This window comes from Eumetopias jubatus, unplaced genomic scaffold (genome assembly GCF_037043125.1).
Source record: "Eumetopias jubatus isolate StellerSeaLion01/CBP00866 unplaced genomic scaffold, mEumJub1_p1.0 scaffold_6, whole genome shotgun sequence".
NCBI lineage: Eukaryota > Metazoa > Chordata > Mammalia > Carnivora > Otariidae > Eumetopias > Eumetopias jubatus.
In genome coordinates, this window is record NW_028274812.1 from 1,342,169 (window position 1) to 1,365,737 (window position 23,569).

Here is a 23,569-nt window from a genome sequence, read left to right on the forward strand (position 1 = left end):
TTTAGGAAGACTTGAAAGTTTTGGAAGAGGTTAAAAGGAAGGGAAATGGAGTTTGAAAATTAGGTATTTGAAAAGAGTCTTGGAAATGCACGGGGTAGGAAAGGTCCCTGGTTCATAGTGCTCCCCTGTGAGGGCAAGGGGATGTCTAGGAGCTGGAAAGCAGACAGAACCAGCCCTTGGCTTCCTGGCATGAAGGGACATGAAGCAGGAATATGAGGTGTGTTTGGGAAAACAGTAGCAACAGTCACCTTCCCCAAAGAATTCTGGGTCCCAGCCTGCTGTTGCCTTAAGCTGCAGGCAGAGGATGATCCCGGCAGAGGTCTGCTTGGAGGACAGCACGGGCCCAGCTGAGGAGTTCAGACTCTCTGCCACCAACTTGCAGCTGCGTGGCCTCAGGCAAGTTAGGAATGCTCTGTTCCCAAGCATCCTCATTCATAAAACCGTACTTCTCACTGAATTTACCATGAAGATGAATGAGTTAATATTGACAAAGCACTTGGAACAGTGCCCAAAACATGTATAGGTTATATAAATATTTGTTAAATAACCTACTGGCACATGCAAGACTCCTGAATGAGACAATGCCTGGGAGTGTGGATCTCAAGAATAATTGGTTTGATTTGCCAGCTTTTTGGAACTGGAGCTTAGACATGAAGTGGCATTTTAGATAATAAGGGCAGTGATATTTCTTGCATGCCTCAACACACAGACTGAGATTTACATACATGCAATGCCACTGTACATGAGATTGGCTTTCAAAATTTTTGATGATCTTTAAATTATGCCCAGTTTTTCAATCATGGGGTGTGTGTCTGTGTATGAATGTTACTTGTGTGCTTGATGTGTGTGCATGTGTGTATATGTATCTATATGTGTGTATGTATATACATGTATGTACACATATATGTGTGAGAGTGTGCATTGTACGTGTGTGCGTGTAGTCTCTGTGTGATTGGTGTGTATGCATGCATGTGCACGTGTGTGAGTGCACATGGTACGTGTGTGCACGCAGTCTCTGTATGTTGGTGTGTGTGCATGTGTATACATGTTCATGTGTGCATAAGTGCAGGTTTGGTACATGTGTGTCTGCAACCCGTGTGTGTGCTTGGTGTGTGTGTGCTTGCATACACATGTGCATGTGTGTGTGAGTATGCATGGTGTGTGTGTGCATGCTATCCATATGTACGATTGGTGTGTGTGTGGAAAAGAGCGTGTGCATGTGAGATGTGCTCTAACCCCCAAGGGACAGGGACGTTGTGCTCTCTGATAAACTAAAATGCCCACTTACACTAATTCGGTCAGAATGAATTCACGTGTGAACGTGTGGGTAATTATTCTTACCCCAGCATGTGAAGAGTTTCGTTACTTTCCATGTCTGCACGCATTGAGAGCTGTGAGCTGGCTGGCCTATTGCAGCTCCCTCCCCGACGGCGGGCCACCTGGTGGGTCCTGCACTCACTGCAGTGCCCCAGGGGACATCGGCCACAGCAGGTGGAGGGCCCGAGGGAGGGCCCCCAGGCCGAGCTGCTGGACGCAGGGCTGGCTGTGCAGTCACGGCTGTCCGGTGGTCATTGCAGGCAACAGCAGCTCCTGTGGTGGTCTTGCCCTCGCGTGGTGCACATGCGTGCATTCAGCTATAGTTATGGCACCCTTTGCACACAGGGTGTGAAGCCTGATCCCATCAGTGGAGTTAACTGGCGATCTTCCACCCACAAACCGCAGACGACCTTCCTTTGAGCCCTCACCGGGTCTGGAAACTTGGAAAGTGGTGGACGAGGGACACGAGGGACACATGTAGGACGACACCAGGCGGGAGTCTCAGCCCCTGCAGAGGGCAGGCCTGGCGCAGGTGTGGGCACAGGTGCGGACACGGGTGTGGACACGGGTGCAGACAGGGGTGCAGGCACCCGCTGAGCCGACACCGACCGCCAGCAGGTGCAGGGCTGCGTGCTCGGCTCTCAGAAGCAGGCGCGCCTTGGAGTCCGGCTTCTCAGGCCCAGCAGCTCCTCGCTCAGGCCGCCGGCTCTCCGAGGCCCTCCCACACTGTAGCCAGGCCGAACAGCCACAGCGCGGCGGCCAAGGTGGCGGCACGCAGCTCACCAAGCCTTGGGCACCGCTCGGACTCTGGGTGTGTGGCAACCAAAGAAGAGTGAGGCCCGCGACCGGCCGGTCGGCGGGAAGTGGGTGGGGTCCTGTGAACCACGGGTGAGCTGCAAGCAGACTAGCCAGGAGGACGCACCCCGGAGCAAGGACAGAGTGGCAAGGGGAGTACCTCCCTGTCCATCCACTAGCCCGCTGACACCCTGCGGGAGGCACAGGGCCCCCTGAACCCCGGGGAGGCTCAGAGAGGAGGAGGGGCGGGGACCGCATCCCAGGGCCCCATCGCAGACACAGTAGGGGCAAGTGGCGTGGAACACGCGCCTCACCCTGTGGTTATCTGCGCTGTGAGACAGAGCTGCATCAATAAACACCTGCTTTCCAGGCGTGGGAAGTGGCAGTGAGGCTGAAGCTGGGCTCCCTGACAGGTGCACGCGTGTGTTGATGGCACTGGGGTGGTGCCCGCCCCCTGCGCGTCCGCGGCCGGGATCGCAGGTGCCAGGGAGGGAGGACGAGCAGGGGGCTGGGAGGGCTGGGAGGGCCGAGGCCCGGGAGTGGGCAGGGGGCCGGCTGCAAGCCCCAGGCAGGGCTTCCTAGTTGCTAGAGGCAAGAAGAAACAGACCAGGTCAACTCTAACACTAGGTCTTATTTAACCTAATACATCCCAAAGCCCATTATCCCAACAGGTAATGAATATGGAAATAATGGAACATCATACATCTTCTAGTTTTTCATACTAAGTCTTCACAGTCAGTGTGTATTCTACACTTTTAGCCCCTGTCCATTTGGACTAGCCTTGCCTGGAGTCCTCACGGCTTCCGTGGGGACATTGAAGACCGCGGTTTCCAGTGACTCAAATTCCAAAGCTTTCCTTAACCAATTTAGTGCCTGGAGTCAATAACAAGAGAAGAGTAAGAAATCACATGAACCGAAGTGATAACAATGATAATTTACCTTAAACTATATTTCAATTTTCAAATGTTTTCACCAGTATGATCTCATTTAATTTCATCTATAAATGTAAATGGTAGTTCTAATAGTTTAGCTTTTTATAAAACTTAATCTGCTGCTTTTGTTGTCTTACAAGCACAAAGGAAACCCTTCCTAAGTTTTCCCCTACTCAGAGTCCCACCAGACTCCAAAGTATTGAATTCATACAGGGCAGAGTCTCTGACCACAGTGAAACAAGCCAGAAATCACTACCAAAAGGATGGCTAGAAACTTTCATATATTTGGAAATTAAACATTTTACTTCCAAATAACACATATGTTTAAGAAAAAAAAAAAAAACCATTAAATCACCATGAAATTTGAAGCTAGTATAAAATGAGTGACAGAGGGACGTCTGGGTGGCTCAGTTGGTTAAGCGAAGGCCTTCGGCTCAGGTCATGATCCCAGGGTCTTGGGACTGAGGCCCGCATCGGGCTCCCCGCTCAGCAAGGAGTCTGCTTCTCCCTCTGACCCTCCTCCCTCTCAGGGTCTCTCTCTCTCTCTCAAATAAATAAAGAAAATCTTTTTAAAAAAATGAGTGACAGAAAATATCCACATGAAAAATAAAATCCCACTGAAGACATACTTAAAGGCTCATTTACAGCCTTGAATGTATATATTATAAAAAAGAAAATCAAGAAAAAAATCAAGAATTAAAATAACTCTTCCGAGAAGTTAGCACCAGCCAAAAAAGAAAAACAAAACAAAACAAAACGTCAGACTAGATATATGTAAGAACTTCTATTCATCAAGACACCCATTAAAAGAGAGAAAAGGTAAAGCAGAGAAAGGAAGGATATTCATTGAACAAACAAAGAACTCGTATCCAGACTAGCTTAAGGTCATCTATACATCCGCACAACAAAAGCAATCAGTGCTAAGGAAAATCATGTAAGAGACCTAAGTTTACAAATATGGATATCCAAGTGGCCAGTGAATATATGACACAATGCTCCATCTCAATCATGGCCAAGGGATGCACACTGATGAGGCGGCCGATGCAACCCCGCAGCCGCTAAAATGGCTGAATCTGAGACTGTCCTTCCTGGGCGTTCACAAGAAAGCACCGGGTAAAGCAGCGCTCACACATTGTTGGGGGATGTAAATCAGCACAGCCACCCTGGAAATAGTTTGAGATCCTCTCTACAGGTGACAACATGCAAACTGCTGCCCCGGCAAGCCCACCCCCAGGGTGAGATTCATGTCGTGAGCACTGAGGCTGGCAAAAGGGGATTTGCCGCAGAGTTGCTGATACTGACCCCATGCAGTGAGCAGCCCCCATTTTCTCCACAAGAGATTCTAGGGTACAGAATAATATCCAGAAACAAAGCTAAAGGGACCACAGTTCCAAGGACTAACAGGGGCATCTCACAGAGAGAACACTGAGAGAATATGCTGCATGATCGTGTTTCAGAAAGGTCAACAGCACACAACACTATCATATTTAGGGTCATAAGCTTATGTGTTAAACTTTTTCAGAAAAGCAAATAAGTGATTAGCATTATAGACAGAGAAGTAGTGAGCCCTGTGAGCAAGGGAAGGATCACGCTTTGGAGCAGACAAGAGGGTCTTTCGATACCCTGGTCATCCCGGGTACTGACCTGATAGTGGTTATATGGACAATAAGTAATTGAATAGCATATTTTTGCTCTATGTCTTTTTTTTTTTTTTGATATTTCAACAATACTAAGAATATTTTTTTAAAATAAAATGAGCCGTATTAATAATCACAGCTAAATTAAAAGACGAGATGGATACTCACATGACCCTGGGATGGAGGGGCTCTCAGAGCAGGGCATTGAAGCTCCGTTGGCTGCCCCCTCAGCGCTCAGTCTGGATTCCTAAGTAGGCTGAGCGTTGCACACGTGTGAGGGACTGAGGCCAGACTCATTGCTCATGGCTACGGGAAAGCTTTCTGCCATATATATATTTTTTAATATTGTGGGAAGGAGATCTGTTTTCCGCTGGGCCCTTCTGCCTGGAGCTAATGGCGAGAGGTGCCTCTGGTCTGGCTGCCGTCTCCAGCCATTGGGGTGAGGCCACGGAAACACAGGTCTGCCGCCCAGAACTGTGCCGCCACTGGGCGGCTGAAAGGACCCGCATCACCAGTCTTCAGTCTTCATGAGTAAATTTAAAAAATGCCTCTTGATTTAAAAAAGATCGTTTTCATGAAGTCTCTAAAAATTTTACTCTTTAATTTTTAAAAACTTTTTCCAGAAAATTTTCTCACTTGAGAGTTTAGTTAGTGTGACAGCGAAAATCGGTCTGCACTTGTGTAACTTTTGTTCAAATAAGCCAGTAGTCAAAAGAGGTTAATAAAACTTCTCACACCCATGTTAACTGAGTTCGACCGAAAACCTAGATGGCTCTGCTGGAAACAGAACCACTGTGTCATTAAAGTTAACACTTCACAAAAGTTCTGGGATCGATGTAATTTAAACTCAGATAGAAGGTGATAGAGTCACAGGGTCAAGTTCAAGATGCCTGATACTGAGGATGGGGTTTCAGCCTCCACTCCAAGCTTCCCCACCCGTGGGTTCGAGTCACATCTGAACCACACTTCAACACATTTCTGTGGTTTAATTTCCTTTGGTTTTCTTTATAATCCTGTTTTGAAGAAGTGGATGAACTGATCTGAACTTGTTTTTTTTGAACAGTTTAAAGAGGGGACCTAAAATTTTCCAGCTACATTCGAAAGTTAAAAAAAATATGCTTCAAAGTTAGAAAAATTATGCTTTATAACTTTTTTTTTAACATCAGCATTTTGGAGTCTCATTTGTCTTGGTTTAAATTTAGGCTAGAAAGAAAATAGTCCTGCTAATTTGGGAATGACTCCCTGAAGAAGCTTTTGGAAATGTGGGTCGCCAGGTTAGTACACCCCACACCACAGAACAAAGGGGGACTACCTGCTCCAGCAAACATCATAGACCCCACCCTGTGCTTGAAGTGAGCCTGCCTGTCCTTTCTGGTGCAGCTGTGGGGCAGCACAGAGGGTGCGGGAAAGAAGTGGGCATGCCGGGTGAGTCTGTTGAATTTTCCTTCTTTCCCCTCAACCAACACCGTCAAACTCAGTGATGCGTGAAGAAACCAGACAGGACCCTAACTGATGGGCACCCTGCCTCCAGCTGCCGGAATGAATGTCTCCAGCTTGGTAGTTTGGCCTAAGAGAACATTGTGCCGGCAACTAGACAGACCGACCAACAACAACAAAAAAAAGCAGGAGAAGGTCATGTGTCATTTCAGCCATAATTCTTATATTTAGGTAAAATGTAGAGTCTCCAAAAAGAAAAAAAAATAAATCTCGTATACCTGCAATATTGTGATAAATGATTTTTATCATAATGTTACATAAGATATGCCAATAGATAGTTAGATATAAAATCTTTATTCTTTTAATTCTTACACAACTAAAAAACCACAAGTTATAATACCAATTAAAATTGACAGTATTAACTCATTGTGACAAGTGACTTTAGATAAAACCAGCTGGTTGAACCAGGCCTGTGGCACTGACCTGTCTCGTGAAGGTTTTTTGGATTGGCACGTGTGGGCTCCTCCTGTTCAGCCACTCTTCCCATTTGGAACCATAGGTCCACCTGCATTTGCACCATGCACATGACATCACGCAGCTGTCACACTACGGAACACATCTGCACTTCACAGAAGATCTCCATCTTTTCTCATTTGCTGAGTTACTACTCAAGTAATATTGCTGACAATTTGTTAACAAATACAAGAAACGATGCAAACTGAGCAATGATGCTGCAGCATTAAGTGGATATAAGTGGTCATATAAGTGTTTTAGAATTTTTTAGACTAATTTTAGTAAATAATCTTGGAGGTAAACTTAAAAATTCTTGTGGAATATGTGATCATCCCTGACGCAATATTCTTGGATCTCGGCTTGAGAAATGTTGACTTTATTGGGGAATCAGCATGTAGATGGCATGGCTCCACCTTCAGCCTTTAGGATGAGCTGAGCTGTGCTCCATGAACCAGCAGGCCACGGCAGACTACTTGGGTTGCAGATAGATTTGCCAGATAAAATACAGGACACCCAGTTAAATGTTACTTGTAAGTGAACAATACATCTTTTGTTACTCTAAGCATGTCCCAAATCTTGCATGGGACATACTTCTACTAAAAAGTTATCCATTGTTTATCGATATTCAAGTTGAATTGGATACCCAGTATGTTTGTGTTTGCCTATCTCCTTGCTAAATCTGGCAGACCTAGATGCAGAGTATCTCCAGGGTCAAAGTGGGAAACATCCGGTGGGTCATGTAACCAACAGTTTAACTTAAATGGAAAAATCCCTTAAGCCTTGGACATCAGTGTACCTCTTCCCTTGTCTCGTGCCAAAGCAGTTTTGAAGAATAAATTCTTCAGCACTACGTGGGTCTCGTTTAATGTATGCTGAAGCGCACAGAAAAATAAGGGACCATTGCTGGTCCACAATTTATGTTTCCCACTCCTTCTATGGGCGTAAAATAAATGCCCCAACTGGGAAGTCCTTTGGAAGAGGTGGGAGTCGGGTGGTGGTTTTCTGAGAAGACGCACGACCACGCCTCTGCCACCCTGTCCATGGCAGGTGGCTGATGCGTATCAGTGGTAGGCCCTGCGGCGGAGAAAAGCCTTTGCAGAAGCTGTGCAAAGACAGGACTCCTCGTGTGAGCAACCTCACGTTTAGTTGTGCGAAACTGTCACCACAGGGCCAGGGAAGACTATCCCGCCATTCTTGCTGATTAAGTACCTGAGAGCAGCCTGCGTGAAGAGCAACAGGTAAGGAGCCTGGAACTGGTGGCAGACCCACGTGCCCCTGAGCCCAACCTCACGATCCTTCCTGGCAGGGGGCTGCACCTGTTCAATATGTAAATTTTAAAATCTACTTTATTACATTAGTTTTTTTAATAATTAAGTATGATTTTCTCATTCCATTGTCACTTTTATTTCTTAATATAATCAACAGTAAAAGTTTCTGCATTAAATAAATTTATCTGTAAGAATGAGGCATCATTTTAACAGCACACAATCCCTGCTGCTGATTAACCATGGTGAGCACAAGAGGTCATTAACATTGGGCCCGATTTTGGAATGAAGCACACATGTGTGTCTGGAAACACTATATAACTGTTTGCAAACTGTTTTTATTTTTGAGGTTGAGAAATGATCCTTGGCTCTTTAGTAATTGAAAGCAAAGGGCTGCTTGGTCATGAAACGATAGAATAGGCAAGAGGCTTTTTCCAGCTGCTGGCCTGAGAAGCCGGGGTTCGCCAGGAGGAAGCATGGCAGATGAGGCCGTCTCCAGGACTGGTCTGCCCACGGTGGCCACAGCCTTCCCTGAGCTGAGGAAGTCTAAGCCACAGGATGTGAAGAAATCCCTCTGTTCTGAAAAATAATGTCAAAGATGATTTATAAGGATAAAAATGTACTCAAACAGTAACTTAGAAAAAATAGGCAAACAGGCATCTGTTTGTCTATTCAGAACCATCTACTGAATACCTGTTGGGACCTGGCTTTTGGAGGACTGCGAACATTTTCTCATGGATTTGACACCTCTGCTGTTGATGTGGGGTATGTCCCGAATGAACTAGAAGGGCAATGAAATTTCTTATAACCATAAGCTCCATGAAGAGGGGCAAAATCAGGTGAGGGATCTTGAATGACTCAGGAGCCACTTTTTGTGGTCAGAGAAGCCCCTCCTGCGAAGATGACCTGGGGGTGGGCGAGCCAGGCAGAGAGGAGCCCAGGGTGAGGTGCTGGAAGGGTCTTGGAGTGTCTAAGAAACAGTGAGGGGTCCCGTAAGAAAGAAAGTGATGAAGGACACAAGCGCTCTGGGGTGTTGGTTTCGACACTGGGGCCCCAGTGAGCTGTAGGACAGGCAGAGGCCCACAGGGAAGGGAGAAAGTCCCCGAAAGGCATTCCTAAGCCAGAATGGGAGGAAAGGGGTGCAAACACCTATCTACTGACTGGGTGAGGCCAGCCACGCCGCTGTCAGGTAACTAAGGGGAGAACGTGGCTCCTGTGTGGCCCTTGCAGCCCGTTCGCAAACGTCCCTGTCCTGCGTGGTCTGAGTGCTGACACAGCTGAGTGCTCGTGCGTGGCAGGCCCACCATGCTTCTCCATCTCCTTGGGAGCCCACTCTCTGTCCGCCACCCTCAGCGTCTCCCTTGGCGTGTCCCGCTCTTGGAGCGTGGGCATCGTGCAGAGAGGCTCGGTGCACGTGCCCTGGAAGCAGACCACCAGCTCCAGCCATGACTCCCAAACTCTCCAGCCATGTGATCCTGGACAAGGCCCACCCCTTCCGTAAGAGAGGGGGCAAGAGCCAGGAACTCTGGATTTCTGAGCTGTCCTGAGGGTAAGTGAGATGTTGCTCTTCTTGGTGCTTATTGGTGGCTGTCCAGACATTGGCCAGTGAAGACGGCGAGGGCTGTGGCTCACAGAGGTGAAGCAGAATATCCTGTGCTCCAGGGTCCCGTCACCGTGGTTACTGTTGGCTGGACCCTCCGCGCAGGGATGAAGGGGCACTGAGCTCCAGTGCATCCCAGCCTCCTCCCTACAACACACCACTTCCAGCGTGAGCAGACTCCAGGTTTAAAAAGTCAGCCAGTGGAGTAAACTGCTCTAATACATAATCACAGTGGGAACAGAATGCGGATCTGAGTCTCCTGCTAACACTCTTCTCTTCCTCTGTGTGTGAGACTCTTTCTTAGACCCTTAACTAGAGAATCACAGCTCTGTAACAGTTACAATCTGTGCCCTCAGCTATCAAGACCAAGCTGATACCTTTCTGGTTTTGGAGAAACAATGTTTCCCTGTGTGAGGTCAGTCATTTTGGTTTCCTCAGGAAAAGACTTTGTGTGAAGCTGCTTCTTGCCCTAATTTGAGCCTGCTCTGAAAGCCCTTCCTGCGCCCACCTTCTCCTCAGTGTGGTCCTTAGACCCTCCTGGAGGCCAGTCCCTGGACTCCCTACAGGAGCCATGCTGCAGACTGTCCCCAGCTCACTGCCTTTCCGTATTCAGTATTCTTTCATTTCTATCAATGATTGCATATAAATATTGACCCTGCGAAGCATGTATATGTTTGTGTGTGGGTGTATATATATATATGAATATATAATGAATATATATGCATATATATTTTATGCACATATACCTCTGTAAGTTGGTGAGGGACAATACAATTAGTCATAATTCTCACCAGCCCAGGAAAAGACTTACTCATGGTCCAGGCTCAAGACATGTTTTCTGAAGGATGATTTCACAATATTTTAAGTGGTAGACTCTGCTAGATAATCCTTACTGGCAAGTGGCATTTTTTGAACCTCTAACTTCTTGAGGAGCCTTTTTCAGCCAGGGTTCCACAAGAGAAGCAAGCCCTGCTGAAAATGATTTGTGACTGCGTTCTTCATTCTCCTGAGTCTGGCACTATTCCAGAGATGGAGGTTACTTCATTAAATACAAATGAAGCCTCAGGGCCTCGGGGCCTCACCCTCGGTCAGGACTGGTGGAGAAGGGCTGCTTTACCTTGTACCACCAGGCTGGGGATCTGGGGACATTGACCGAAGTTCCTCGGCAGCAGGGTGGACCCCGGGGGGATCTGCTGCTGAGGGGCACCTGCGTGGCGTTTCAAAGGCTGTCCAGACGACACCTGTCTTCCTTCCTCCCAAGCTCCTGACCGGTGGACATGAACATTAATGTCAGCCCCACTTCCTGCTGCCACAGGCCTTCCAGTGGTTTTGCAGGGTCTTGTTCTTGTCTGAAGCCCCATCTGTTGCAAATATAATCTGTAGTGAACCTTGAGTAAGACCTGCCCCAGAAGTACGTTCTAGGCCAGCCCGTCCGGTGACTTCATTCCAGCTGTGCATAGAAATGACATGCTCAGCCATTCATCCCACAGAGCAGACCTGTAGCTTCTTATGAAAGAATAAAATATTTCCTATTCCTCCAAAGAGCTTCCACCATTGGACCTCAATTGAAAGAAAGTAGTTTTTTTTCACTTATTTTTATTCCCAGCAAGTTCTGTGTCTCAGGGCAGGTAGCCTGTGGCCCCTCTTTTCTCTCTTTTGTGTTCAGGCAGATGCTCAGGCCTGGAGGGCAAACCAGCCCAAGCCCGTCTTTGCCCTGAAGCCAGATGTTCTTTGTTGCCTCCCTAGGAGCAGAGATTGGGCTCTGCAGCTGGAGAGAGCGGCCATCCTACTGGTCACCCTGGAAATCATGGGGGTCAGTCCCCGAGAGCACATGGCCTCCTCTCCCGTCTGTGCTCACGGTGTCTGGGGACACAGTGTGCGGAGCTGCTTCTCTGGCGCCCGCCTTCCCCTCCGGGGGTGTGGAGGGTCCAAAGGCCCTGTATTCCCATTTCTCGCTGTCTCTGATTTCTTGCCCTTGATCTCGGGGTGAGACCTTGCAGACGGGAGTGTGCCAGGGTGGAAATCGGCTTTCCCACGTAGAGAAGAAGTGTGAGCACTCCGGACCCCAATGCCGTGGACTATGGGAACAGTGAGTGGGAGGTCTCATGCTGGCAGGACTGAGGTTTGCGCGAGGTCCTGGCGACCGTGGTGCTCATCTAGCAGCCTGACACCCGTCCATCCTTCTCACTTTGTGTCCCGCCTGCCTTGGGCCCCTGGCACCTTGCGTGGGGCTTCTGGCTTAGAGCAAAGCAAGAGCGCGTGTGACGACTGTGCACCTGAACGTCGGGGCCCCTTCTACGTCGGCAGGTTTTGTGTCTCATCCACTTTGGCACGGAGTACATGCCCAGTGAATGCTTGTGACGGCGCCGCTGAGTAAATTATCACCCCTGCTTCCGCACCACAAAGTAAACAATGAGCATCTTCATGCATCTGGAGCATCTCTTCATAACCACGAATCCCCCTGGAATAGATGTGGCTCCACATTTGACCCTTTTGAGAGGCAGGCCTGAGGGGAAGCCACTGAGCCTGGAGAGCAAAGCAACTTTGATTCCACAGACAGGGAATTTGCAGAAGATACATGGTCGACGTGAACTGGCGAGGTGCAGTTAAGGAGGCTTTCGACTCAGGAAAAGCTGTGGTCCCAGGAGATGTTCTGGGACGCCTTGCTGTGTTCCACCGTGCAGGGAGGCTGGGGGCTGACCTCCCTGCCCGTGGGTCAGACTGAGAGCAACCCCCATTCTACACCCCGGACACCAGACAGTACCCTGCATGGAGCTATGCTCAGCAGGAATGTCTGCAGTATTCGAACCGTTCCTAGAGCTCTGCCCTGATGCCATCAGACATGTGGGAGCAGTCTCAGCAGGAAGGACGCTAGTTAGTACGCAAGCCTCCGGTTCTGGGTGGATCCTCTCCCAGTGAAGGTGGGGGGACGCTCCGTGGCGTGCCCTCTGTCCTGAGTCGGAAGAAGCAGAATTATTCAGGCCCAGGTTTGTCTTCCAGCAGGTGCTAGGAGAGGAACAGGCTGGATGACTAGAAGTGGGGGAGGAGCACGAAGAGCTGATCTTCACCAGCTGGTGGTGCCTGGGGTCTTCCGCCGTGCAGCCCAATCTAAGGTTCTTAGGATCCTGCTGGCTTTAGGAAGAAATGAGACAGAGACGTCCGTGTGGAAGAGGGAGATCTCAGCAGAAGGAGGCCCAGGGATGTCCAAGAAGCAGACTGGAGAGATTGGCTGCCCAGGAACCCGTCGATGACGGAACGGACAGACGTGGGAGAACCCAGCTTGTGCTGATCGCTGTGGAGAAACCGAGGCAAGCCAGGGGCTTCCTGGACAGGCCGTGCTGTGCCCTGAGGGGCCCTGGGTGGTCCACAGAAAGCCTCAGCCTCACCTTGAAGACTGCAGACAGGAGGCCAGAAGTGAGCTCACGTATAGAGCCGCACGTACGAGGAGCCGAGCTCATCCTCACGCCGAGGAAATGGTGGCATCGGTGGCTCGAGGCCTTTGCCCAGTGGAGAGAGAAACAGGACACCGTGTGAGTACGGTCACCTCTGCACCAGAGGGCGGGAGGCTGCACCCTGCAGCTCTGACCAGGCGGATCTGAGCCACTGCTCGCCTCCCGGGGCCGGCGCTCCCGTGGGCTGGGCTCCTGAGACCAGGAAGTAAGCTCACGGGGTGTGAAGACTTAGGCCACAGCAACTCTGCGTCAGGAGAACGCACCTCCCTAAAGACACAGTGAGGGTGTGGTTTCTGAGATGTGAGCAAATTAGCAAGAGGGAGAACAGAGGGACAAGGGCAAGGAGTGTGGTGTCTGTGAGTCTGTGAGTCTGTGTGTCTGTGTGTCTGTGTCTGTGTGTGTGTTTGTCTGTGTCTGTCTGTGTGTCTGTGTGTCTGTGTCTGTGTCTGTCTGTGTGTCTGTGTGTCTGTGTCTGTGTTTGTCTGTGTCTGTCTGTGTGTCTGTGTGTCTGTGTGTGTCTCTGTGTCTGTATCTGTGTGTCTGTGTCTGTGTGTGTGTCTGTCTGTGTGTCTGTGTGTGTGTCTGTGTGTTTGTGTGTCTGTGTCTGTCTGTGTGTCTGTGTCTGTGTGTCTGTCTGTCTGTGTGTCTGTGTGTGTGTGTCTGTGTGTCTCTGTGTCTGTATCTGTGTGTCTGTGTCTGTGTGTGTGTTTGTCTGTGTCTGTCTGTGTGTCTGTGTGTCTGTGTCTGTGTTTGTCTGTGTCTGTCTGTGTGTCTGTGTGTCTGTGTCTGTGTGTCTCTGTGTCTGTATCTGTGTGTCTGTGTCTGTGTGTGTGTCTGTCTGTGTGTCTGTGTGTGTGTCTGTGTGTTTGTGTGTCTGTGTCTGTCTGTGTGTCTGTGTCTGTGTGTCTGTCTGTCTGTGTGTCTGTGTGTGTGTCTGTGTGTTTGTGTGTCTGTGTCTGTCTGTGTGTCTATCTGTGTGTCTGTGTGTCTGTCTGTGTGTCCTGTCTGTGTGTCTGTGTGTCTCTCTGTGTGTCTGTCTGTGTGTATGTGTCTGTCTATCTTTCTGTCTGTGTGTCTGTGTCTCTGTGTGTCTGTGTCTGTCTGTCTCTCTGTGTGTCTGTGTGTGTGTTTGTCTGTGTCTCTGTGTGTCTGTGTCTGTCTGTCTCTCTGTGTGTCTGTGTGTCTGTGTGTCTCTCTGTCTGTGTGTGTGTCTGTGTGTCTGTGTGTCTGTGTGTCTGTCTGTGTCTGTCTGTCTGTGTGTCTGTGTGTCTGTGTGTCTTGTGTCTGCACATCTGTGAAGGACAGGAAGAGCAGGTACGACACACCGTGACACAGAGAGCTCAGGAGAGAGCCCTCTCCTGTCCTTGAGGAGCACACACCACCCTGTGAGTCACACCGTCGTAACAGGGATTATCCACGTCTTTATTTCACAACAAAACAAAAGCAGGGGGTCTTTTGAGTTCTGTTTTATGTGGAAATTCAGAATTCCACTTTCAGGATCAGGCCTAAAGAATAGTTGATTTGCAGCCTTGTGGCCACCAACTTCTGTGGGATCCTGGACGGGCCCTGGGATGGACAGCGGACGCTGGGGGAAACCGAGGCTGTCTGTGTAGTAACATCAGTGTTCGTTCACTAACCGTAACCAAGGCTCTGTTCTGAGGAGAGATGGCAACAGGAGAAACGAGTGCGGGGGCGTCTGGGGGTCCCTGCATGGTTTTCTGAGTTTCTCTGTAAATCTAAGAGGAAATAAAGTTCTACAACTTAAAGCTGCGGAAGCCGCACGGCTTGCAGGCATTTCAGACATGCTGAAGGTCCCGGGGTCGCTGTCTGGAGGTCTGCGCAGGCACATCCTGCTGACAGCTGGAGGGTCTGGCTCAGAACTGCCCCGAGGCCATGGAAACCACAGTGGGCATTTCCTCATTTATAAATGCGTCTGCTGTGTAACGACAGAGCTTTGTAAATACCAGAGCATGACCCACTTGCTCCCGTAAGAAAAAGAAAATCTTTACAATTAGGCCATAGCGGAGCGAGAGGGACATGTGGGGGCTGTGTGCATGCCGGGAGGTGACGCTGTGGCTCATGGACCCAGTGCTGCCCCCGAGACCCCAGGGCTGACAGGGCGGCACCTCCCAGCCTGATTCAGACAACGGTGCAGCCAGTGTGGCTGACCAGGTGCACGCAGGGGAAAAGACAACAGACACTAATAAGACCCCAAAGCAGTGTCACATCGCTGAAGAGCCGGGTGGTCACCCCGGGGCTGAGAGACACGCACCAGTGATGGCTTTGGGAGCAGAGGCTGTGGCCACGATGGTCCTTCTGGATGTTTCTCTCTGAGGTGTAATGGCTTGCTCTGCCACAGGCACTGTCCCCACCAAGTGCCTGGGAGAGAACGGGCTCAGCGAACCAGGTTGCGTGCCCCGCGCCCTCGCCGGGAGCCTCTCTGCGGTGCCTGCCCAGGGGCCGGGTCCGGTCCACACACCGCCCCCCCCATCAGAGTCCAACACGGAGCTCTGCAGACCTGCCGTGAGTGGGGCTGTGGAAGGGAATACAACATTCTGTAGTATGTAAACCACGTATATAATATACAATAGGTCTGTTTTTGTAATGATGGGGTCTATGTAAAATCTCTTCTTACTGAGGATTTTCTTGGCACATTTCCTAAACGTTATGGAGCAGTAGGTGGGAAGAAATATGACAGTTTTTTTTTTCCCCTCTGAACATCAGAAAAAAATAGTTGCAAAGCCCATTTACAGTCATGTAAGAAGGGTCCTAATTCTTCTAAGGAGGCGCCATGCAAATGACCTCTTGGTCTTAGAGCCTTGTCATTGGAGCTCACTCAGCCCAAGAAGCCCCAGCCTGTCCACGAGCCCCAGTGCTTCCTGCTCTCCATCTCGTCACAGCCCACAGGGACAAGTCGATAAATAAGTCCTGTGATAGACATTTGCCCCAGAAATATGGAGCATATGCTGTTAATTAGCTGCAGCTTGGATAATATGTCCAACACTGTCAGGCCTTTCCCCTTCTAAATAAAACCCCCCAATTTCCCCTGTAGCAACATCTGTGCATGTGCGCGTGCCTTACAATTCATTCCTTTCTGTTGCATAAATATTTATGCATTTTTCTATTAAGTCCTTTTCAAAGAAAAGCCCCTTTTTATGGGACTTTGATGCACATCTGCATGGGGGTGTTCAATATCAAATAACAAACTATAAAAATGTTGAAGTGGGAACTCGAGTGGAATATATCCGCGGAGGCCTTCTGTTCAAGGCACAAGACCCACATGGCTTAAGGTGGCTCTGTTGGCATGTGTTGGTACAGGAGACACTCCGGAGATAAAGATCACAGAGCCTGGAGCATCCTCATTCCTGCCTATATAGCCAAAAAAAATAATTTCCGACAGGATGAATTCAATGATCTTAGGTGTGACACAGATGTGAATAAATTCAGAAACTTTGCCAGTCTTCACTTTCTTCAGTATTCTTTCTGTGTTGTCAACCGCAAGAGAAGTGACTATTCACCAAAACGTAAAGATCAGAGCCAGTGGCTCTCATGACTCACAGGGTCCCTCCTAGCTGAGTGTCACATGTAGTAATTAGAGTACATATGGGTTTTGTTTTTGTTGGCATTGAAAAATGTTTTCTAAAGGAAAAGTAATTTCTGGGTATACAGACTGAAGGAAATGTGGAAAAAGCAAACAATTGTATATGAGAAAGATATTCACCACATTTTGTATATTGTGTTATTTTGAGGGTTCCATAGTGAATTAAGTATTGCAAAAAAAAAAGCAATCCAAAGCAGTCAGAACTTCACTTAAAAATGTGGTTGTTTTTCTCATAATACTTACAAGACGCCTCATTCCTCTCATCGTTGCATCCCTTCACTTTCATGTATGTAGAACCATTTTAAAATAAAATCCGAACACTTGGCATGGTGTCAAATCCCTGGGGGCCCATCCCTTGCTCCACATGGTGGCCCTCATCCGCTCCAACTGCCCTCCACCCCACTGGCTCTTCCAACCAGGCTTGCACTAGGGTCCCCTGCAATCCGTTTCGTCCTGCTCTTCCCAAGACCGCTCATTCTCGCTCAAGAAATGGCACTTCCTCAGAGTAACCAACCTGCTCCCACCCCAGCACCCATACCTGCTTCCTTCTCCCACAGACCGTGACCAGTAACTGTCCTATTGCTTATTTACTTGCTTATTTGTGAACTGCACTTTTTCACTAGGAAGTTAAGAAAAATCTATGAGCATTTCAGTCTTCTTCACAGCTGATTTCCCAGAACTGAGCATATGGCTCATCAGAACAATTTCTACTTTTTGAATAAACAACTCAATGTTCTTAGCACCTTCAAACATCAGGCAAAGTTTGGTGTTGGGAATCCTAATTTTTTAAAAAATATTTTATTTATCTATTTGAGAGAGAGCATGCATGAGGGAGAGAGAGAGAGAGAAGGGGTGGGGGGAAGGGGAGGAGGGCGAGAGAGAAGCAGACTCCCCGCCGAGCAGGGAGCCCGACGCGGGGCTCGATCCTGGGACCCTGAGATCATGACCCGAACTGAAGGCCGACGCTTAACTGACTGAGCCACCCAGGTGCCCCAGGAATCCTAAATTCTAAAGAAGACTCTTAGGAAGAACATCAAGAGAAAAAGAAGGAAATTGACTATCAAAAAATGTGCACCCAGATATTATTACTTCCCAGGTCCCATCACAAGAGCAAACTCACACCCGTCGCTGGGTCTCCCCAGACATAGCCCGGAGACATGGCAGAGGTGGACGCGGAGCAGGGAAGAAGCAAGTGTGAGAGCCAAGAGGAGCCGCGGGGGACTGGAGGGACTGGAAGTCAAGGAGCGGCGCCCCCGGCAGGACAGCAGGGGCCAGGTCTGGGGTTTGCATAAACAGCAGCTGGGTTTTAGTTGTTTTTCTACTTCTCCACCAAATTTACATGAGGCAGAGCTACTTTTTCCAAAGAAGGCCTCATGACTAGTGAGAAAAGAGGGATAGTTAGTGGATGGTGTTAGGAAAACTGGTTCACTTTATTAAGAAAAAAGGTTGGGTTCCTACCTCACGCATGTGTGACGAATGTCAGGGATGAAAGCCACAACAGTGAAAGCTCAGAATTGTAAAGGAAATAAAGAAGAACCTAAGAATATCCTTGTGGATTTGAAGTAGACTTCTTTTTTTTTTTAAGATTTTATTTATTTATTTGAGAGAGAGAATGAGATAGAGAGAGAGCATGAGAGGGGAAAGGGTCAGAGGGAGAAGCAGACTCCCTGCTGAGCAGGGAGCCCGATGTGGGACTCGATCCCGGGACTCCAGGATCGTGACCCGAGCCGAAGGCAGTCGCTTAACCAACTGAGCCACCCAGGTGCCCTGAAGTAGACTTCTTAAATAAGATGCCAACAACAAAACAGAAGTTAGAATAATTGATGAATCAAAATTGAGGATTTCTTTCCAATGCAAGAGGATATTAAGAAAGTTGAGATGTAATCCACGGCGGGGAGATTTTGTATAAAATCAGGAAGTGATTAGTCTCTCTCATAACTGACGGCAAGACACCCAACACAAGACTGCTCATCTACCCAGGACGGATCTGAATACGTAATTCATGGAAGGTGAGAACTGAGTGGCCGCCAGGCTCCTGTGTGCACAGGCACGTGGAAAATGCACAATCTTACTGGTAAGTTGAGGTTGAGACTTCTTTTTCCCACCAAAATGGCGACATTAGAAAGATGGGTAAAAGCAAGTGTTGGTGGGCATGTGAGGAAATGAGGACCCCCAGCAGGGCTCACAGGGTGCCCTGGCTCTGGTCACAACATTTCAGCAGGACTCAATGAGCCTGAGTGAGTCAGTGATCTAGTTATGCAGGTGCAGACACAGGGGACTTGCTGCCACCTTGCTCAGGCCCCCAAGACGTTCGGGACAGCCCAGGTGAGGAGGCAGCAATCCCAAGTGGAATTTGCATGTTATAGAGTAACTTTTAAATACTAGAAAGGCATTAAATTCTGTGTGTGTGACGTACACACTGCCTTGAAGTAGACATACATAGGACTATGCTGATGTTTTAAAAGGTGGTGTTGAATGACCGAGACCGGAGAACAGCGTGAAGTCTACAGGACAATGTAAGCTATGTGAGCTAAAACTACATAGACGCAAAGGAACGCAGCCATACTCAACACACCGAAGTCATGCATGGGAGAGCCGGGCGACAGAAATGGTGCTGGGGATTACAAAGTGTTACTCTGAGGTCCGTTACACCATGCTAACCTGGGAGAAGCTTGCTGACAAAGATGACAGGGAGCCCTTCTTGGGGACAGTCTGATGCGATCCTCTGTGCTTGAGTTTGAAAGTGCGAAATAAAAAAGCACTGTTTAAGTATAGTCAGGATAGAGGGCAACACATAATCATGGGAAACTAAAAAAGAGTGACTACCAACTGGAGGAGCCAATCTGCAGGGAAAGGAGTGCAGAAATAGAAGGTAAGATTTTGAGGAGCATGAGCACCTGGGACTCCACTACTGTGACTGCAAGGCAGAGAATCCATCAGCTCATTATGTGCACACAGGGGTCAACGTGCAGGCAAGCCAGAGGCTCCAAAGTCACCCAAATACCCGCTAGGAGCAGCCTCCTGGGAGAACTGTAGGGAACAGGTGGATGTGGCCTGTGGACAGAGGACACATATGTCGATGCACTCTCCAGGTTGACAGTAAGAGCTACTGGGGACCCCTGCAGACAGAACCTTTCTGTTTCACTTCATTCGGTGGGAATAGGCATGCACCTTCTTGTGCTAGGGGCACACCTCTGATACACGGGGCACCGGATATGGTTGGAAGGCCCGTCACATGCCACCCTTCCCGAAGTTAGTGGATCAAAAGGCAATCATTCCCGAAATGTGTGGGTTTGCAGAAAGTTGAGCTGCAGAGATAGTGAGTTTCCTGTCCTCTGGGAAGGAGAATCTCCCAGTAGTGAATAAAACAGTTTTACACAAGATCCAGACAAGAAAGGAAGGGTGCCCCCAGACACTGACCACCACACGAGTAGCCAAAGGAACATGGTCCTTGGGGCTGCTTACCAGGCCATTTCTTCCGAAGACAGAAAGTGAGTGAGACCATGGGCTCTTAGAGTTCTGCTGAAGCCAGCGATGGAGGGTTGGTTTGCTTGTTTCATTAATTTTTGTATGTACTGGCTTTTAGATATCTGAGGGGGATTCAGTTGAAATTTTCAAGGAAGCAGGTGAGATCTCCTGCAAGTACCTCTCTGAAAAACATGCAATTCATACAACCATGTAGCTATGAGCATCTTAAAAGCCTCCTGGCCCACAGTCCACTGCACGGATGCACGACAACTCCCTTTTCCATTCATCCATGGGTGACATTAAGGTTGTTTCCATGTCTTGGCTATTGTGAATGTTGCAATGAACTTCTTTGAGACTCGGATTTCAATTCTTTTAGATATATACTCAGAGGTGGGATTGCTGGATCATGTGGTAGTTCTATTTTTAACTTTTTGAGGAGCCTCTGTATTGGTTTCCATAGGACCTGCACCATTTTACATTCCCACTAGTGAAATAAACTAATCACAAAAGGACAAATACAGTTCGACTGAGAAATCTAGAACAAACTCAGAAGCAGAGAATAGAATAGTGGTTGGGAGGGGTTAAGGGGAAGGGACACTAGTTTTTCTGGGTATAAAGTTTCGGTTATGCAAGATGAATGAGTTCTAGAGATCTGCCTTACAACATGGTGCTCATGGTTCATGCCATATTGCGCACTTTTAAATAGGTTAAGAGTCTATGGCTCGTATTAGGTGTTCCTAACACACACACACACACACACACACACACACACACACACACACAAGAAAACAAAAATACCACAAGAGAACACAAGGACATTTATGGAGGTGATGGAGATCAGTACCGTGATTGTGGTGACAGTATTGTGGATGTGTGCACATGTCCAAACTCATCTAAATGCATTCATTAAATATCTGCAACGTTTGTGTATCAGTTATGCTCCCAATAAAGCTTTTTAAAAAAAAACTAGCTTTAGGGCGCCTGGGTGGCTCAGCCGTTAAAGCGTCTGCCTTCAGCTCAGGTCATGATCCCGGAGTCCCAGGATCGAGGATCGAGTCCCGCATCAGGCTACCTGCTCAGTGGGGAGCCTGCTTCTCCCTCTGCCTCTGCTGTCCCCTACTTGTGCTTGCTCTCTGTCAAATAAATAAATTAAAAAAAAAAAAAACTAGCTTTAAACACAGTGGAAGCTCAGCAAAATCCATTCTCTCTCTTCTTTCTTTTCCTGGGGCTATTCCTTAAGAAGGACCTTTATTAAAACCATAGATTTTAAGGTATGAGTTTTTCCAGTGGAAACTGGAACACTACATTTTTCCAAACCAATGATGACATATTTCAAGAAGCAATGGGAAGACAAATTCCAACACAGTCTAGTTTAGGTCAAGGGAAAATTCTAGAATAGAACATTGCAGTCTCCAGCAGTGTCAATATAGACACATCAAATCCAAGAGCCTTAACATTTTGTGTTTGTCGTAAACCTGGGGTCATGTTTTCATTAGCAGCACTCTGGTTTGCTTTGGAACATTACCCAAGGTTACAGCATATACGTTTTGGACAAATCTTATTTGCAGGTCCGTATATGTGGAAGGTGAGAAGATGAGATTGTGGTAGATATTTTCTGAAGCAGAATTTCAGATTGGTGGTTGGAATGCCAGAAAATCCTTTGAAGAAAAGAAAGGAATGCACCCAGCTGAGATAAAGAGCATGTTCCAGGCTTAAAAGAGCTTGGAGTCGTAATGGGCAGTGAGGGACCAAGGGACTAAGTGGCCTGAACTGCTTCTGCAGCTTTTCCTTCTTCCTTTGCCAGCACAAGAATGCACCACGTTAGCCTTTTGAAGATCATTTGGGTTTCATTCAGTGTGACCACTTCCACCTGCTGGGAATGTTTGGTTACAAACTGGGACAGAGGCATAAAGCTCGAAGAGCTGAAAAACATTATGCAAAATCTAATCACTTCTGGACCATTTTCTGAGGTGCAATATGTGGTGCAGCCAGACAAAAACAACTTAGAAGCCAAATACTGCTTTTCTCCCATTTCATCTTGTGCCTCCCCCAGCACCCAGCCGCTCTTCCTCTTCTAAATTTGTAATTCCGATGCTCCTCAAGCTCCCATCACACAGCCTCTCCCTGGGTCCTCATTTCCCAGAATGGAATCCACAAACCAGGACCACCTAGGATTTTGGTTCAAAAGGAAGATTTCCAGATCCTACTCAGCACCCACCATGCTAGTCTCCAAGGGCTATCTTGGCAAACTGCACAGCCTGGGGCCTGAACAGAGGGAGTTTATTGTCTCCTTGTCTGGAGACTCCAAGATCAAGGTGTTGGCAGGCCAGTCTCCTGCTGGGGTTTGGGAGAGGGTTCTTTCCTGCCCCACCTCCTAGGACCTGCCAGCATTCCTTGGCTTTTCTTGGCTGTGGTCTAGGTCTTACCACCCCCTTCACTTCTGTTGAGTCTCCCTCCCCTCTCTCTTATAAAGACACCTGGGATGGCACTTAGGGCCCAGGGGACAATCCAGGATGATCTCATCTCAAGATTCTGAATTTAGTCACATCTGCAAAGACACTTGTTCCAAATAAGATCCCTTCCATGGGTCCCAATGATTAAGAATGGACATATCTTCAGGGCCACCATTCAGTCTACTATACCTGGTGAATTACAAAATGGGGTAAGAAGGAAGAAATGCCCAGAAATACGCATTAAATCAACAGAACCATTGCGGCAGCGGCGGAGGGGGGCGCGGTAATTTCATGCATTCTCATAGCTGTCAATCTGGCCTGCAGGCTGCGGACTCTAAGCTTCTCCCCCAGCCTAGATCATGTTGCCCAGCTCCGAAGCCATGTATCTTCAGTCACCTGTTTGACTTTTCCCCTTAAAATGTCTCACCAGCACGTCTCTGTGCTGTTCCTCTGCAGCCATATCCTCTCACAGGTCTTGCTTCCAGGTCGCCATGCTGTGTCATTCCCTCCCTCCCCCAGCCCACTGCCACCCATCAAACCCTTCATCAGACCTTGTTATTCTGGAGGGAATCGTGAGATGGTACTGGAACAGAGAACAACTCCAGAGCCAAACACCTCCTTCTTTGACCTGTTTGTTCCTTCCCTGTATTCCAGCAAGCAGTTTATCTTCCACCTGAGGTTTATGTCAGGTGATTTTAGGGATTCGGTTCCCACGTTATACTGGAACACTGTTTCTTGTGATGCAGTCCATCTCCACTGCCCCACTCTGGGAGCCACCAAAACCTCTCCCCTCACACAACCACTGCCTCTTGATGAGCCCTTGATTGCACTACTGTCCTGAAGGTCCTCTTTAATCCGTTGGCAATTCAAGGGAAAGGGCTATTTTTCTATCTCATGAACTACATCAGATTACTCCTGATTTTAACCTTCCATCACAGTGTCTGTAAAACCCAGACTTCCTAGTTTGGTCTACCATGCTCTCCCCAACCCACCCTGCTCCTGCACCTGCCCCCCTCAGTATCACCCTCACACTGGAGAATTAAACTCCACCCACATGGACTTATTTCCCTTATTTCAAGATGCTGAAAAACTCTTTCCC